At 27.2% G+C, this 18693-nt stretch overlaps 1 pseudogene; it reads left to right on the top strand.

The window, feature by feature from the left end:
* The first annotated feature begins 770 nt into the window (after nt 1-770).
* Nucleotides 771-17717, top strand: LOC124909622 (annotated as a pseudogene).
* The last annotated feature ends 976 nt before the right edge of the window (nt 17718-18693 follow it).

The raw sequence follows: 18693 nt of genomic DNA, 5'->3' as shown, positions 1-18693 counted from the left end.
TAATTCGATACGGACTTCAGGAGGTATTTCAATTAAGCAACCACGGATGGATCTGGACAAATTTCATGGTTCAAACCCTAAGGCCTGGATCAGAAGAGTCAATAAATTTTTCGATCATTTCACCATGCCTGAAGAAGAAAAGGTAAGCTACGTGTCTTATATTCTTTATGGTGACGCTGATGTGTGGTTCTATGATTATATGATAGATTGTCCATTACCAAATTGGGACAAATTCTCTGAAGAGGTGTTATTAGAATTTCAAAAAGAGGGACACCAAGATGTGATAATAGAATTTAATTTGTTAAGACAGACATGAACTTTGAAAGACTATATCTATCAATAGCGAGAGCTAAGACTATTGGTTGCAACTAATTGCCTTCCACAGAACGACGAATACTATATGAAGAGTTTTATGGGAGGCTTATGACCTGAATTGAAAGAGGTTTTAAAGATGGCAGGACCAATGACATTAGATCGGGCAATAAAGTTGGTTAGGATGAAGGACGCGTTCCTCGAACCTATTGGTAAAGAAAAGAAATTGTTCATTAAATTGTCAACTCAAACCTCAAATGTAACACAACCAAAACCTCCATGGAGTAATAGCCAACAAGGTACATTTAGACCAATTATTAACTAAAATACCAGCTAGAGATCTCACGTTTGCAGAAATAAGAGAAAAATGTGCTAAAGGTATTTGTTTCAAGTGTGATAAAAAATATTCCAAAGATCATGTTTGCCTCAATTGTCATCAACTATTAAATATTGAAGCAATGGAAGACGAGATAGACGACCAGTTTAAAGCTAAAGAGGAGTTCAAAGTCGAATATATCTATGATGACGAAAATTACTATCTTAAGGCTAAAGAGGAGGCCAGAGTCGAAAGGGTTAACGATGGGGGTTCGATTTCAATGCACGCTCTTAATGGGAGTGTTAATAATGCAACGCTCAAGATTATTGGGCATCTCAGAAAAAGGAAAATCACTATATTAATCAATAGTGGTATTACGCATTCGTTTATTGATGAGGGTACTACATTTCAGTTGGGTTGTGTTCTTAATAAAACAATGCCTATGGAGGTGACTATTACAGGCGGAGGCAGAATATTTAATCGATTCTTATGCACGAATTTGGCTTAGAAAATGCAGAGTCATGATTTTATACTAGAGTTTTGAACGATCAAGTTGGGAGGTTGTGATATGATTTTGGGAGTTGATTGGATGACTAAATATAGACCAGTGAGCCTTGATTTCGAGGAAAGAGTTATGAAATCTAGGTTACCCAGCGAGAAGATTTGATTGTCTTGTAATAAGGAGGGTAGTTCCTTTTATTTAATGGTAGGGACAACGTAGCTCGTAATGTGAAGAAGGGTTACGATTGTTTTGGTGGTAAACTATTTTTTATTAATGCTGAGCCTACAACTTATTGGCCGAAATTCCTGAATTCTGTAAACATGAAGTTCTTAAAGGGAAAGGGATTTTGTGACTCTAATATTCACAACAATAAGGATTCTATTACCGATATTGCTGAGTTGGACTAGGGATGAAATAGAAGTGGTTAAATATTTTAGGGGCTATTTTATAATTTGTTAGTCTATAAATAAGGTTAGAATTGTCAAGGAGAGGGTATTGTATTTTTGGTATTCTAATTGCTAGACTTTCTCTTTCTAATTATTAGAGTCGTCACTCTTGGTAACCTAACCCTAGACTCCCAATTTCTATTCAATCTTGTTGGGTCATATTATTTTGACTAAGGGTCAAAGTATTCTGACTAATGGAATTTTGATGATGAATTGGTATAAAACTTAACCTAAGCCGTCTACTTGTTTTTGTGCAGGTGTATCGAAAACATATTTTATTAGACTAAGTCTGAATGAAGTTCATTAGACTTATTAACTATTAGACGCATTGAGTTAGACGTGCAGTCTAACAAGCATAGTTAGACATGTAGTCTAATAGATACGTAGTTAGACGTGTAGTGTATCAGGCGTAGTTAGACGTGTAGTCTAACAGATACGTAGTTAGACGTGTAGTCTAACAGATACGTAGTTAGACGTGCAGTCTAACAGATACGTTGTTAGACGTGCAGTTTAACAGATACATAGTTAGACGTACAGTCTAACAGACACGTAGTTAGACGTGCAGTCTAACAGATACGTAGTTAGACGTGCAGTCTCACAGATACGTAGTTAGACGTGCAGTCTCACAGATATGTAGTTAGACGTGCAGTCTAACAGATACGTAGTTAGACGTGCAATCTAACAAGCATAGTTAGACATGCAGTCTAACAAATACGTAGTTAGACGTGCAGTCTAACAGACATAGTTAGACTTGCAGGCTAACAGATACGTAGTTAGACATGCAGGCTAATAGATACGTAGTTAGACGTGCAGGTTAACAAATACGTAGTTAGACGTGCAGTCTAACAGATATGTAGTGAGACGTGCAGGCTAACAGATACGTAGTTAATCGATTATCGGTCTTCTCAAGGTTATTAAACGTGTCTGAATCATCTCTTCCTCTTCTGGTGTCGAGCTAATTAAGCATATCGGCCAGATTTATTCCTCTTATGGCTATACATTTCTTACTTATAATAATCGTTTTTATTATTTTTAATACGTTTATGTATGTGTCTCATTATTCTTTCTTATTTATAATGAAATTAAATGATCTTTAAAATATTTAAAATTAGAATAAAAGTAAATTATATTAACCAAAACTAAAATAATTTTGGTTAAGATTTTAGAAAGTTAAGTTTGAATTTTTATTTAAAATGTTTGAAATTATAGTGTACAAAATGACTATCAAGAATAATAAAAAAATGTAAAAAAATAACTTCCCAAACAACTATTTATAACATTAATTAGTCACTAATATTTATGATAACAACATTTTTTTTATCATATCTATATATATTTCTAATGATGCTTGATTTCAAAAGTGTACAGAATGTCAGGTCGAGAGTTGTGGTTAATTTAGATATATATGTGAGAGTAATGGATATTTGGATCGGATGTGGGTTGACCCATCCGTAAACTTAAAACGGTTAAAAATAAAATAAAAAATTATATATATATGTTTCGAATTTGCAACCTAACCAAACATGTACAACTCATTAACTAAGTAGGCTAATAAGACATTATATTTTAAATTCAACACTAAATTTGATTAACTTGAGATATTTTAACAATATAAGTTCAACTTTTTAACTAAATAATCTATCTATCTATATATATATATATATATATATATATAAGGATGCTAAATTTCAAAAGTGTCATGTGGTTAATTTGGATATATGTGAGAGTAAATGAATACTTTTGTCGGATTGGGTTGATCCATTCATAAACTTAAAACGATTAAAAATAAAATAAAAAATGTTATAACTATGTTTCGAACTTGCAACCTAACAAACATGTAAAACTCTTTAACCAACTAATAAGACTTTATATTTTAAATTCAACACTAAATTTGATGAACGCGGGGTTTTTTAACAACATAAGTTCAACTTTTTAACTAACTAATCTATATATATAATGATGCTTAATTTCAAAAGTGTCCGTATTGTCGGGTCGAGAGTGTGATTATTTTGGATATATATGTGAGAGTAAATGGATACTTAGATAGGATGTGGGTTGACCCGCCATAAACTTAAAACGGTTAAAAATAAAATAAAAAATGCAATATGTATATTTCGAACTGGCAACCTAATAAAACATGTACAACCCTTTAACCAACTAGGCTAATATAACTTTATATTTTAAATTCAACATTAAATTTGATGAACACGGGACATTTTAACAATATAAGTTCAACTTCTTGACTAACTAATATATATATATATATATTTAATGATGCTTTCAAAAGTTTCCGGATTGGTTGAGAACTATAGTTAATTTGGATATATATGTGAGAGTAAATGGATACTTGGATCGGATGTGGGTTGACCCGCCCATAAACTTAAAACAGTTAAAAATAAAATAAAAAATTATATATGTATAATTCGAACTTGTAACCTAATAAAACATGTACAAACCTTTAACCAACTAGGATAATAAGATTTTCAATTTTAAATTGAACACTAAATTTGATAAATGCGGGACATTTTGAACAATATAAGTTCAACTTTTTAACTAACTAATATATATAAATATATAACAATGCTTAATTTCAAAACTGTCCGGATTGGTCGTGAATTATGGTTAATTTGGAAATATATGTGACAGTAAATGGATATTTGGGTCGGATTGTGGGTTGACCCGACCATAAACTTAAAACGGTTAAAAATAAAATTTAAAATTCTATATGTATGTTTCGAACTTGCAACCTAATAAAAAAATTACAACCCTTTAATCAACTAGGCTAATAAGACTTTATATTTTAAATTCAACACCAAATTTGATGAACGAAGAATATTTTAACAATATAAGTTCAACATTTTAACTAACTAATATATATATATATATATATATATATATATAATGATGCTTAATTTCAAAAGTCTCGGATTGTCGTGTCTAGGATATAATAATAAGTAATATTAGACCTTTTATTCAAAATCTAATTTACAAAATATGTATACATACACAAAATTATAATGTTATTTTAATAATTATAAGTGGTCTAGCAGTTAAAGTCTTAACATTTTATACTAACGACCAGTATTGAAATACCTCTAAAAGAAGTAATAATGATATGGAGTGTGCGAACATTGGTAGATGAAACAAAAGAGAGAATGCTGGCTTGAGTAACATAAATATTGATGAAAAAATTTAAGGGTTTGTGTATGGAGAGAATGTAGGCTTGAGTAACGCAAAAATTGGTGAGAAACCTAATGGTTTGTCCATGAAGGAAATGTTAGCTTGAGTAACTCAAACATTCGTGAGAAAACCTAAGGGTACATCCATGGAGGGAATGTCGGCTATAGTAACACACACATTGGTGATAAAAAAACCTAAGGGTTTATGCCTAAAGGTGTAATCGAATGTTTAAAAATGCACCCTCAAATTTTGTTATTAAATAATCAAAATCATTATAGATATAAAAAAAACTTAAATGAATTGGTTATATGATTTTTTTAATATTCTTATTTTTTCAAATAAGTATATAATAATAAGTAATATTAGACCCTAGTAGAGATTTATATTTGATTATTAATTTGATCCAAAATTCAATGTTTGAAGATTTGTTTTATCGAAACTATTTTTATTTCCACCTAATAAATGTTTTCAATTTATATGATTTTGGGTAAGATTATCAAAATAATTAAATAATTTTAAATAAAACGAGTGGATAGAAATAAGTTTTGTCATTTTTTTAATAATTAGATAACAAAATATTGAATTAAATTATAAAGTCACATTTTTAACGTAATGTTTTTCTTGGTTTTATATCATTACTCGTGCAAACATACGCGCTATATGCTAGTTAATATTAATTTAGTACTATATTTAATGTCATTCATTATAAATAAATTGAATAAATTATTAATATTTTTTAAACTTAAATCATCAAATTAATGTTATTGTTACTATCAATTTTAATTTGTTAATTAATTACAAAATAAAATTTAAATATTTTCATTAACAATTCATTATTTATTGTCCTGAATTCGCCAATTATTGATTAATAAAAACTATAATATATATATATATATTATATGTATATAAAATGAATACAAATAGCCTTTGAGGTGGCATATGAGGGAGGTATAATAATATATAATATATAAATAATAACAACTATAATATATTAAATGGTTATAAAATGAATAACATAAAAACATACAATTTGTATGTTTGAAATGATGACAATGTTCCTTTTTCTAATTCTAGATCCTCACTTACAACTTTGAAAAACTATTCTCAATTTGTTCGACTCTCTCCTTCAACCATAGCCCATGCTATCAAGAACATGTGATCATTTGTAAATCGACCAATAGCATAAAGTAGTTCCCATTACATGTAGTCTTTAAAAAGCATCCATCAACCCTAATTATTTATCTACAACCGTTTATCCAACCACTCTTACATGCCTCAAAACACACAAATATTCTATAAAATTTTGTTTCACTCGTGGTTTCATCATTGATGGTTTTACGAATAAAAGTACGATTATTCACTGATTGCAATTCTTCCAAATAGTTTCATAACCCACTGAAGTCTTTCTCGATGTCACATTCAACTTCGGCCAAAACTATTATTTTGGCTTTAGTCATCAAAGAACAACTCACATCAAGATTTAAATCCTTCATACAAAGTTGTTGAAGAGTTTTTGTAGAAATGTATCTTTGGTTTAAAATTTATTATGAAATTTCATCACAACATACTTTATAGAGCAACATGTTCTTGTTATCATAATATCAACGGTTCTCGGGACGATAATTCTGTACTATTCACTTTTTTTTTTACTTTTTTGTTTTATCCTTGCTTGTAAAAAAAATACCAAGAACATTATTCTTTGCTGCATTTTACCCTCATTTTGTAAAAGTCTTGTTTAATCTATTCTAAACTAACTCTGCAATCACATGAATAATCTGTTATAACATTTTTTATCATTTGTTTTGATTCAAACACCATGCCTACAACTGCACCCTGAATAGAAGGGTTGAATTTTGAATGAGAAGATTTTCATCTTTTTATTTGGTGAGATATTACATCATCATTAAGCCTCTCATAATCAGTTTGATAGGATCGGCGACACCAATAGAGACGGGGGTCTAGCTATTGATGACGACTTCGGATAAACGGTTGGATAGAAATCCTGTTATGGATTAATATCTCTTTCTATTCTTCGCAAATCCTTAAAACTCTTGAAACAGATTCAAGTGCGGAAATGTTCGTCGGATTTGAAGCTTTGAACCAATGAAAGATGAATGGCAGAAAGTAAAGAACACAGGAAATTGTTTATGGATGTTCGGAGCAAACTCTCCTACGTCACCCTTTCTTCCAACCACCGGAAGGATTCACTATACTTCTTTGAATCAAATACAGTTCACTAATCTAGCTAACTCTTTGTTGAACAAGACAACCTTTGTTCAACTTACAACACTGAAGTTTTTTTACAGAAAGGACAGTATGTAATACAATGTATTCATAGCTAGATGATAAGTGAGATGCTTGATTTCAGAAACTTTCTTGAATGAAAAATAAAGCAGCTCTCTCTTTCTTGTATTTTTCAGCCAGCAATTTGTCCGTTGTCTTAGGCAGCAATTTATTCTTGAAAAACTTCAACGGTCAAATCCTTCTTTTGGACACATGTCATCTTTCCGTTGGATTTACTATCCATGAGGTACTGGGTAGTACAGTAGGAAAAGATTCTTGAGATCGTGGTAGTACAATATTGTACAAGCAATTTGAATTATGGCATACGTGGAGATTATTAATTTGTTGAGCTCTACTGTCAGCTGCTTGGAAGACTCTGTTGTCAGCGGTCTAGAACAGCATCTGCCCCAATCTAACAGTCTATTAGATGCCTCATCTTGGCCGTTCATCTGCTTAGACACCTCATCTGATCATCTTAGCCGTTCATCTGATTAGACGACCCCATCTGATCAGTTTATTAGACCTGCACCTGGTGAGATTCGAACCCAAGTCACCTGTATGACAGACGGGCATGCTTACCACTACACCACTTAAGATGTTGATATCTAAATATATATTTATATATTTGATATGACTAACAATTATTGAACTTAGTTTTATCCAAAAACTATTTCATCAATAATCAAATCAAAATTGTTAATATATTTTTGAATCAATTAAAATTTTCAACCCAACAATTTCTCCCTTTTTGATTATTTAAACTAAATTATCAAAACCAGTTTAAACATTAAAAATTTCAACCCAACATAGTTTCTTCACTATCACTCCATAAATAACTCATGGGGTCACTTTCATGAAAATATTCAGAAACATTATCTTCAACTTTTTCATGATCTATATCATAAGTATAATCTAACTCAACTTCAACTTCCTGTTTACAAGTAGGGTCATCTTCTTCATCTCCATCTTCAACTAAAAACTCACTTTCAACCTCACATTGTTCCTTAAGATTGCATTGAATTGGGACCTATTTGATACTTGTCTCAATTTCAATATCTTCTTCAAAATATCCATCTTTATCATTATAAACCTACACATTTTTAACATATCTATAACTTGTAGAGGTATAGTAAGAAGACTTGATTGAATTCATAATCTTTGAGTATAGAATCATCTTTTAATTTAATATAAATATCAACCTCAGCGCATGTCTCAAAGAGCTTCAATAAATGTTGCAAATGTTAATCATTGTTAAAAGCCATTAATTGTTGAGTTGGTGGACGATACCAAAACTCCAATTTTTCTTTATCCCTATATTCGAGAGAAACTTGAATGTTCACTAAATCCCAAAAGTAAAATTAATATAGGTCTTTAATGGGCGTGAGATGTTCTTTACCATAGTGTAAAACTCGATGAAATCTACTAAACTTTAATAAAAATGTAATATTAATCTAACAAAAGTTATAGGTGCTAATGCAAATAAATTTTAAGAATATATAATTGATCTAGAATTTGAAAGTGTTTTATTAAGAGTAACGTTTATATTCTTACAATGACGCCGTTTAGAACTTTCACCTAAAAAATTCTTTATTTTTCTTAATATGTCGTATTTCCTTGAGTAAGTTTTTTAAACATTTTAATCTAAATGTGCATAATCATACTTATAAAAAATATTGATTATCAATGTTAGCTTTATGTGGAGTATATATTCAAATTCCAAACTCTCTCCTATTTAGATTGTGATTACAGAAAACATGATGCAAAAGATTATCTTGATGAACAATTCAGATAATAAATAAGACATGATTCTTCTATGCTCATAAATAATATACAATGATATGCATATCTGAAATGATTCTAATGATATGAAAAAAACCCACTATAAGATCCATTATCCATTGATATTACATACATGAAATGCAAACAAAACCTAAATTATATACAAGAATTTGATAGAACTTACTATAATATCCATTTATAATAGTAATCTTGTTCTTGATTAAAACTAGGTAAAACAAAGGTCATTATGTCCATAAGATATATGCAAAAATAACTTACTATAATACTCATTATCCATTAATATTAGTATTACAGGACATGATATGCAAAAGTTCAATAAACGAATGTCATATGAATGACTATATTCTGAATGATATTCTAAATGAAAACCATCTACTATTTTATTCTAACTCATACATATGAAAATCATTATCTAAACTTCAGATATATTATTTACTAATGATGAACACAATCAAATAGAATTCAGTGGAGTTTCATATATATACTCAAACAAAAAATATAATTTTTGCAGAAATGATTGTCTAAAATAGAAAACAAAATAAATTGTCAAGATTACTTTTTAGCTTCTAGATTATGTGAACGTTGTAGATTTCAAACCAATGTAAAAGGAAACAAATAGAAAAACCATAATCAAAACCCTAAATCTAACATATCTCAATCTAAACTTAAATCAAACTAAACATCATTAATGAATGAAGAATTTAAACCTAAATTAATTTAAACGTCATTAACGAAGGGAGAATTTAAACTTAAATCAAAGAAATCTAAACCTAAATAAACCAAAATCTAAATATCTGAATCGTTGATGGTTTGATGAAGAATATATTGGAGATGAATCAAATAAATAAATGAATGAAGAAAAAAAAGAATTGAAGAAGATGAAGATGTCATGGAGAAGAGAGATAACCTATAGAAATATAATAACGTGTTTGACAAATATAAATTAAATTAAAACATTATATTATAATATTAATTAAAATAGACAGAACTAATGTCCATTTAGTAAAAAGCTACAAATGGCCAAAAGTTTTATACTCTTGTTTGAACTCCAAATGGTAATATACTCTTGTTTTGAATGTTTAAAATTTAGTGAAAATTTGATTTATTTTATAAGTTTTAAGTTATATTTTATTCTCTATCAATTTTGATTTTATTTGTGGACGTGAAAAATTAGGTATTAAAGTGGCCCTAGATCATGGAAAACGATTGAAAATGCACGAGAAAGTCGTCTTGTTGGAAAAGATCGGTGACTCGTCTCTTTAATATATTTTATCATGAAAATCTTGTACCTTAATACTTATATTTTATTAATTAAATTTTCTTACTTAATTAGAATTTAAAGATCTAATATGTTTCTTATTTTTTTCAAAAAAACATTTAGGATGTGTTTGAATTATAGACGAATTACAATTATTATTTAAATTTCAGTTTCATCCTAATAAACATTTATGTATAATTCAATTTTTATATTTAAAAAAATATAGAAAATTGTAATTATTATATTTTAACAAACTTAATCAAATTAATTTGAATATAGATTAGTTATATTTTTAAAATACGCTAAAACTTATAAAAAACGTAGCTTAAATTTTTTAAAAATAAATTAAATATTTTGTTTTAAACATTAGATAATGAAAAATAATCAAATAAATTAATTTTTTTTATCTATTAAAATTAACATAGTAATTTTAATATTTCTAACCAAAATACAAATAAGAATTAACTCCAAACTACCAAATATTTGACTTATTCTTTTATTCCGAATTAAAATTATTTTGTGCCCAACTTGATCCATTAATGTTTTAACAACTTGTACATGGAAATAAAATTATATGCTCTAACATATTATTCTTTTACTTTGATTTAAAATTATTTTGATTCCAACCATATCTAATACTACGTACATGGAAGAAATAATGATATATAGTTCCATTATTATTACTAAATATTATATAATAAATTTAAAAGAAAAACTTATAAATAAACATTATTAAATCACTAGCACAATTTCATTATTTTTCAAACAAAATTTAGGATTTTATATGTTTTCAAATTTAGAAAAATAAATTGATAACAATAAAGGTTAATAATTTTCATTTAAAATATTTTAAGTAAATTGTAACACTTTTAATAAAAATATGTTTAAAAAGTGATTGTTTTTGTCTAAAATAAACATGTCATGATGATGTTGATTGTGTAGGTGATATTGTGTCTTATTAGATGCTTAATTATAAAATATTACTAATGCATATTAAAATATTTAAAATTTCGGACTATAAATAAAATTTATTTTAAAATTTGGTATAAAATCGATATTATTTTTTATTTAATTTTTAAAATTTTATCATATAATTTACATAGTGTATTTTCACATATATAATAGATTATCGGGCGAAGACGTCAATGTTATTAAACATGCCTGCATCATCTGTTCCTCTTCTGGTATCGAGGTTATTAAACATATCGACAACATGTCTTTGTCTTAAGGCTATGACTTTCTTTCTTATCTAAATTATTTTTATTATTTTTAATATGGATATATATGTCTCATAATTTTTCCGTTAATTATAATGAAATTAAATTATCTTTTTAATATTTAAAATTATAATAAACTTAGATTATCGTAACAAAAGACAAAATTAATTTTGTTAAGATTTTAAAAAGATATGTTTGAAATGTTAGAAAATATATGGTAAGAAATGACTATCAAGGATAATCTAAAAAATGTAAGGAAATAACCCTCTCAAACAACTATTAACAACTTTAATCGGTCAATAATATTTATGAATATTTTTTTATCAGATTAAAATTATTTTAGTTCTATATTTAATGTCATTAACTAAGAATAAATTGAATAAATTATTAATATTTTTTAACTTAAATAATCAAATGCATGTTATTGTTATTGTCATTTTTAATTTTTTAATTAATTATAAAATAAAATTAAAATATTTTCATTAGTAATTCATTATTTATTGTCCTGAATTCTCCAATTGATTATTAAGTTATAATTTATTAAATTTATAAAAGATAAAAATAATAAAATTATCCATTATTTTAAGTAGGCACGCTCAACTTTTATTGTCCATATATATATATATATATATGTTTTTATTAATATGGACACAAATATTATTTAACTTTATTTTATAATATAATGAAATTTATTTATATAATTTAAATTTCAATAATTATTATAATAAGATTAATATATATATATATATATATATATTGTGCGGTGTGGTGCGAGTGTGATCCCAATCTATTCATAATTTTTATTTTTGTTATAATTCATTTATTATAATTTTTAATATGTTACATTACTAAAATTAGATTTTGAGAATTTAATTATAAATAAATTTAAAGTATATATATATATATATATATATTAAGAATAATATTTTATAGTTTAAAAATATAAACTTTTAAAACATTTATATATTTAAGTGTTGTATTAAGTTGTGATATAATTTGTATCTTGGTCAAGACACCGTGATTGTTTGTCGGTCTATGTTATAAAAGATAATATGTTTTTTATTGAATCATTATTTTTTGTTTATTTTTAGTTCATTTTTTTTGTAATATTGTAGACACCCTAATTTTACACTCTATTTAATATTAAAAGATGGACTTATTAAATAAAAATTGTAAAAATCAAAAAAATTTAAAATGAAAATTTATTTTATAATTTATCGTGCTTTGTGTATTTTCATTTTGCAGAAAAAAAAATATCACATGTCCAAATGGAGCGAAGACTACTCCAGCCATGCGTAAATGCGTGGTTTACTTTTTGGCTAATGTTTGATTCTCTCACCTTAGAGCTGAAAAGATTATTTTAGAGCAGATTTGTGGATAAAAAAAGGAAAAGAGGATAAAAGAAGACAGGAGAAGAGAAAGGAGGATAATGAATTTGGATAAGGCTCTCTTTCCTTCATCATTATCCATACTCCTCACATTTACTTGTTGCTCCGTACTTGTATATAGGTGCCTTATTCACCTTCGGAGGAAGCACATAAACAATGAATAACATATGAGTGATTGCTTCACCTTTTCGGATGATACACTCATAAATAATGATAAAGAGTGAGTAGTCATATTTCTTTCAGAGCTATTTTCGATTGTTTCACTAATGATACGATGAATTTCGAAGTTAGGTACTAGTTCTCTTCGTTTCTTTTAAATTTTCAATGATTTAAAACCTAAATCTATCATTATAAGCGATCAATTAATAATTAGAAACCTTACTGTTTTTTAATGTATGACTATTATTTGTGAATCCAAGTAAAAAATAGTCTATATTTGTTTACTAATATATATTTCATTTGGTCTTCTTATTGAGTTTCTATCTCTATTTAAGTATATTTTTTGGTATTAATTTAGAGTGGACCTGTGACTGAAATATCTCCAACCAAGCTGGTCTCATCGTAGATTCATCACTGGTTATATGACTATTAGCTATGACTAGAAACCATACTATTTACTTGTATATATGACTATTATTTGTGAATCAAAGTAAAAACGGTTAATAGTTGTTTACTAATATATTTTCATTTGGTCTTCTTGTTGTTTTACTATCTCTATTAATGTATATTTTTTGGTATTAATTTGGAGATGACTTGTAACTGAAATATCACCAACCAAGCTGGTCTCATCGTAGATTCCTCACCGCCAAAGTGGTTTTATGCTTCGTTTGTGCTTTACATTTTTTGATGATTAAAATCTAGATCTATCATTATAAGCGATCCATTAATAACTAGAAACCATACTATTTATCTTGTATATATGATTATTATTTGTGAATCCAAGTAAAAATAATTAATATTTGTTTACTAATATCTATTTCATTTGATCTTTTTGTTAATTTACTCTCTCTATTTTTGTATATTTTTAAGAATTAAGTTGGAAATGACCTATGACTTAAATATCTCCAACCAAGCTGGTCTCATCGTAGATCTATCATCGTCAAATGTTGTTTTTAGTTTCGTTTGAGTTTTATATTCAATTTTATTTTGTTATTTATATAAAATATAAATAAATAAGTAAAAACAAGAAGAAATCAATATATATATATAAATATGTATGAGATAATAATCTACTATTATATACATATAATCATATATATAATATATAATTAATAACAACTATAATATATATATATATATATATATATATATTATGTATTTATAATAAATTCAGGGAGGTATAGAATGTGTAACTTACATAAGTGAACTTGAAAGGAGTGAGTACACTACAACAAAATATACCTATAGTGACCAATAATTACCGACGCATATTAAGCGTTGGTAAAAGTCTTAACAAAAAATGGTTTTTACCAACCTTTAATATTTATGACAACCTTTCCAAATAAAAAAAAATAATTTGTACGCGGGTCATAAACTCGGACGGGTCACTCCTATGAGTTGCTTTTCCCACCCCTTCTCATATTTCCACCCCAGCTTAACTCCTTAATTAATTTCAAAATGACTTATTTATCCCTATCACCTTTATATATTTACACATTTCTTATTTTATTTATTTTATTTATTTTATTATTGAGTGTTTTTATTAAATATAATTAATTAATTTTTAATATTTTTTTAATTTTATTTATTTAATTAAAAATACAAAATATTATTTTTTTTATATTATAATTATTTAAAATATATTAAATATTGAAATATATAATAATTTAATAAAATATAAATAATTAATATTTTATTATATTAATTATATATATATATTAAAATACTTACAAAAATTATTTATCAAATAATAATTAATAATTAGTCTAATCATAATATTTTAATTAATCAAACATAATATTTTTAATTTTAATTTATAATATTATATATTAATAATTATTTCTAATTTTAATAAATAATATTATATATTAATAATTACTCAAACATAATATTAATAATTATTAATATTTTTATAAATAAAATTATCTATTAATTAATAATTAATATAATCATAATATTTTATTTAATAATATTATATATTAATAATTATTCAAACATAATATTTTTAATAATAAGTCTTAATAATATTATATATTAATAATTAGTCAAACATAATATTTTTTAATAATAAGTCGCTTCACCGCCGCCCTAAATTAACAAAATCAAATCTAAGATATATATAATTAATTTTAAATATTATATATTAATAATAAAATTATAATAAATTAATTAAAATAAAATAATAATTTTATATAAAATAAATATTTTAAAAAGTTAAATATAAAATATTTTAATAAAAAATATTATTAAAAATATTATGCATTATCACTAATTATTAGTGTATAATATATTAAAGACTTTATCTTATTTATTTTTATTTATTTGTTAGATAATTTTATTTATAAAAAAATTGATTTTTATAAGTATTTAAAAAAAATATATATAATTACTATAATAAAAATATTTATATTTTATTAAATTTGTACACATTTTAATATTTAATATATTTTAAATAATTATAATATAAAAATAATAATATTTTGTATTTTTAATTAAATAAATAAAGTTAAAAAATATTAAAAATTAATTAATTAATTATATTTAATAAAAAAACTTAATAATTAAATAAAATAAAATAAAATAAGTAAAATAAATAAAATAAGAAATATAAATATATAAGTCATTTTAGAGTTGATTGATGATTGAGGATTGAGGATTGAGGATTGAGGATTGAGGAGAGAGGAGAGAGGAGAGAGGAGAGAGGAGAGAGGAGAGAGGAGAGAGGAGAGAGGAGAGAGGAGAGAGGAGAGAGGAGAGAGGAGAGAGGAGAGAGGAGAGAGGAGAGAGGAAGGGGGTGGGAATATGAGAGGGGTGGGAAAAGCAGCTCCCATTTCTTAATAACTTTCATTTTTACTTCTCTCTCTAGGATCCTGAATCTCTTCTCATCCTTCTTCTTCCGCGACCTAATCTCCTCTAATTTATTCTTCTGCTGCGTTCAATCATTTATCAGACTAGACTAACGACGATGATGCTCAAAACAAGGTCTTCAGGAAGAAGCCATGAACTAACAACCCTCACTACTTCAAGTGTGTCAAGATCTCTGCTCTCGCTCTTATGAAGATGATTGTTCATGCCCTCTCCGGCGGCACCATCGAGATCATGGGTCTTATGCAAGGGAAGACTTACGGAGACACCATCATGGTCATGGATTTCTTCGCTCTCCCTGTTGAAGGCATAGAGACTAGGGTTAATGCCCAGGAAGACGCTTATGAGTACATGGTCAAATATTCTCAGACGAATAAGAAGGTTTTATTTTATTTCAGCATTGAAATTAGATTACAATGAGTAAAAACCAGAAGGTGTAGATAGTGGTGATTCCAATCTCATAGCTAATGTTAAAAGAAAATCATAATCTTTATGGTAGTTGAAAAGATATTGAAGAAAACTGATGAGATTCTCTTTAGTGTTGTTATGCTCTAAACCAAGAATATCTTCAGCTCTGTCTTGTCCTCATTAAGAGATGAGATCAGTTAAATCATTGAGTTGAATCACAATAACATGCTTGTTCTTGTAAGCTTCTTCTGTTTGTTAACACTAGTTTCAAATGAATCACATTTTGGAAACTCTAGTATTTGAACTGATTTGACAATAACTTTCTATTAGATCCAAATATTTATTAGATGAAAAACCGCCAGGTAATTTCTAAATGTCTTGTACTAAGTTCAGTTTCCAAAAAATCTGACACAAAGTTTTTTTCAAATGAAGTTGTATTTTAGTAACTTGTAGATTTTCAAATTCACTGTTCCTTGTTATGGGGTATAGACAATTTAGCTGAAGTGTGGATAACTGTCATAGATTTTGAACACACATTTTCTACTTGACATTCATGTCTTTGAGGTTTTTTCTTATAATTGGTTCTTTAGGCAGGAAGGTTAGAAAACGTAGTTGGGTGGTACCATTCACACCCTGGTTATGGTTGCTGTCTTTCTGGTATCGATGTTTCAACGCAGATGCTGAACCAACAACATTAGGAGCCATTTCTGGCTGTAGTGATTAATCCAACTAGGACAGTTTCAGTTGGAAAAGTTGAGATAGGGAAATTTAGAACATATCCGGATGGCTATAAGTCAATTGATGATCCTATTTCAAAATATCAAATCATCCCCTTGAACAAGATCGAAGACTTTGGCATACACTACAAACATGTTATATTATGATTGTTTTCAAATTCGGTTAGATTAAAGATATTTGATGCATGTATGTATGTTTTAGAATATCTTACTGAGTTTGTTTCTTGATATGCACTAGATAAAATATATTTCAAATCATCACTTGACTGTCACATCTTGGATATGTTATGGTCTAAGTACTGGGTGAACACTCTTTCCTCGTCGCCTTTGCTGGAAAATGGACACTATTTATCTGGAGAAATGTCTGATTTGGGTATGTCCTCCTTTTCATATTCTAATCATTGGTGATGTATGTTGCAATCTCTAAATGGTAATTGATTAACTTTTCTATTATATATTATCATGCAGTTGAAAAGCTAGAGCAAACTGAAAATCATTTGTCACATTCACGATTTGGGCCTCTTATTATGTTGCAAACTGAAGATACTTGTTTGATGGTCTGATATTTGATCCGATTTTGCCGAATTGCAGGAAGAAAATGAACTTGCGTAAATAATTAGGGACAGTGCAAAGATAACGGTTGAGCAGATTCACGGATTAATTTCACAGGTGGGTCTTTCTTCTCTTTCTAACTGTTTTGTGATTTTGGATCTTCTAATTATACATAATAATCATATTCTCTTTGATCAGGTTATAAAGGACATACTATTCGATTCAATTAGACTGCTTAGTAATAGACACATTTATTATGAACATTCTTCTGGTCCTGAACCTATGGTTGAATAATCAAAATCCTCAATGGATCACCAACTCTATTTCTGACATATATTTTCCTCTCTTTAAACCCCTAAACCTTGACATTTTTTTGCTCTTTATGAATTGAATAAAGCTAAGGATATTCAGCGCCTTATTCTTCAATGGGTTTACTTTGCCAATTACTTTTGCTAATGTATGTTTTGCTAATGTATGTTTGATACAATCTGATTCTGATATATTGAACAGAGAATAGAGAATTATAGAAATTTAAGAGGGAGAATTATATAGAGGATATTATTGCTTGTTTTTCCGATCCATTCATGAGAATAGAACAAAATAATATTGAATAGAAGATTTCTAAGACAATGTCGGGTTTGCAGGTTCTTACACTTGACTACAATGTCAACTTGACTACAATGTCAACCGTAAGTACCTCCCCAAAACAATGTTTAAAATGTGCAAACAACTTTTAACCTTGATCAAATATGACATAGTAATTACAATTGACCTTCTAAGATAGGTTTTTAACTCTCATTCTATTTCATTCATTCATTTTATATATTTTAAAAGGTACTGTTGTCATTCATCAATGCATTGTGATTTTAGTTGGAATTAGGGGATTGATTTGAGTTGTAATATTTTTTGATTGACAAGAGAATTGTCGAGACATCTTTCACTTTATGCGAAATTGAATCTACTTAAATGTATTTTTCTAAATTTTTTATGTCTTTTTTGTTTTGATTATTGCAATATTCTTTATTGGTAGTATATTGTTAGAACGCTAAGTAAAAATGTTTTCCTCTATAATGGATTAGGATAGTAATTCTACAAGGACTGTTAATTATTCCTTACAGAATAATTAATCCTTTTATGAAGCGTTACATCATATCATGTCATGGTGTTTCACTCGGCGACATTGGGTAAAAGCCTATATAATGAATAGCTACAGTTCTCTTGATTTATAAAATTAATTATTACGAAAGCCTTCGTATGAAGCATTTTAATG

The sequence above is a fragment of the Impatiens glandulifera genome, chromosome 7 (assembly GCF_907164915.1).
Source record: "Impatiens glandulifera chromosome 7, dImpGla2.1, whole genome shotgun sequence".
NCBI lineage: Eukaryota > Viridiplantae > Streptophyta > Magnoliopsida > Ericales > Balsaminaceae > Impatiens > Impatiens glandulifera.
Note: the sequence above shows the minus strand (reverse complement) of the source record. Positions and strands in the feature narration are given on the sequence as shown.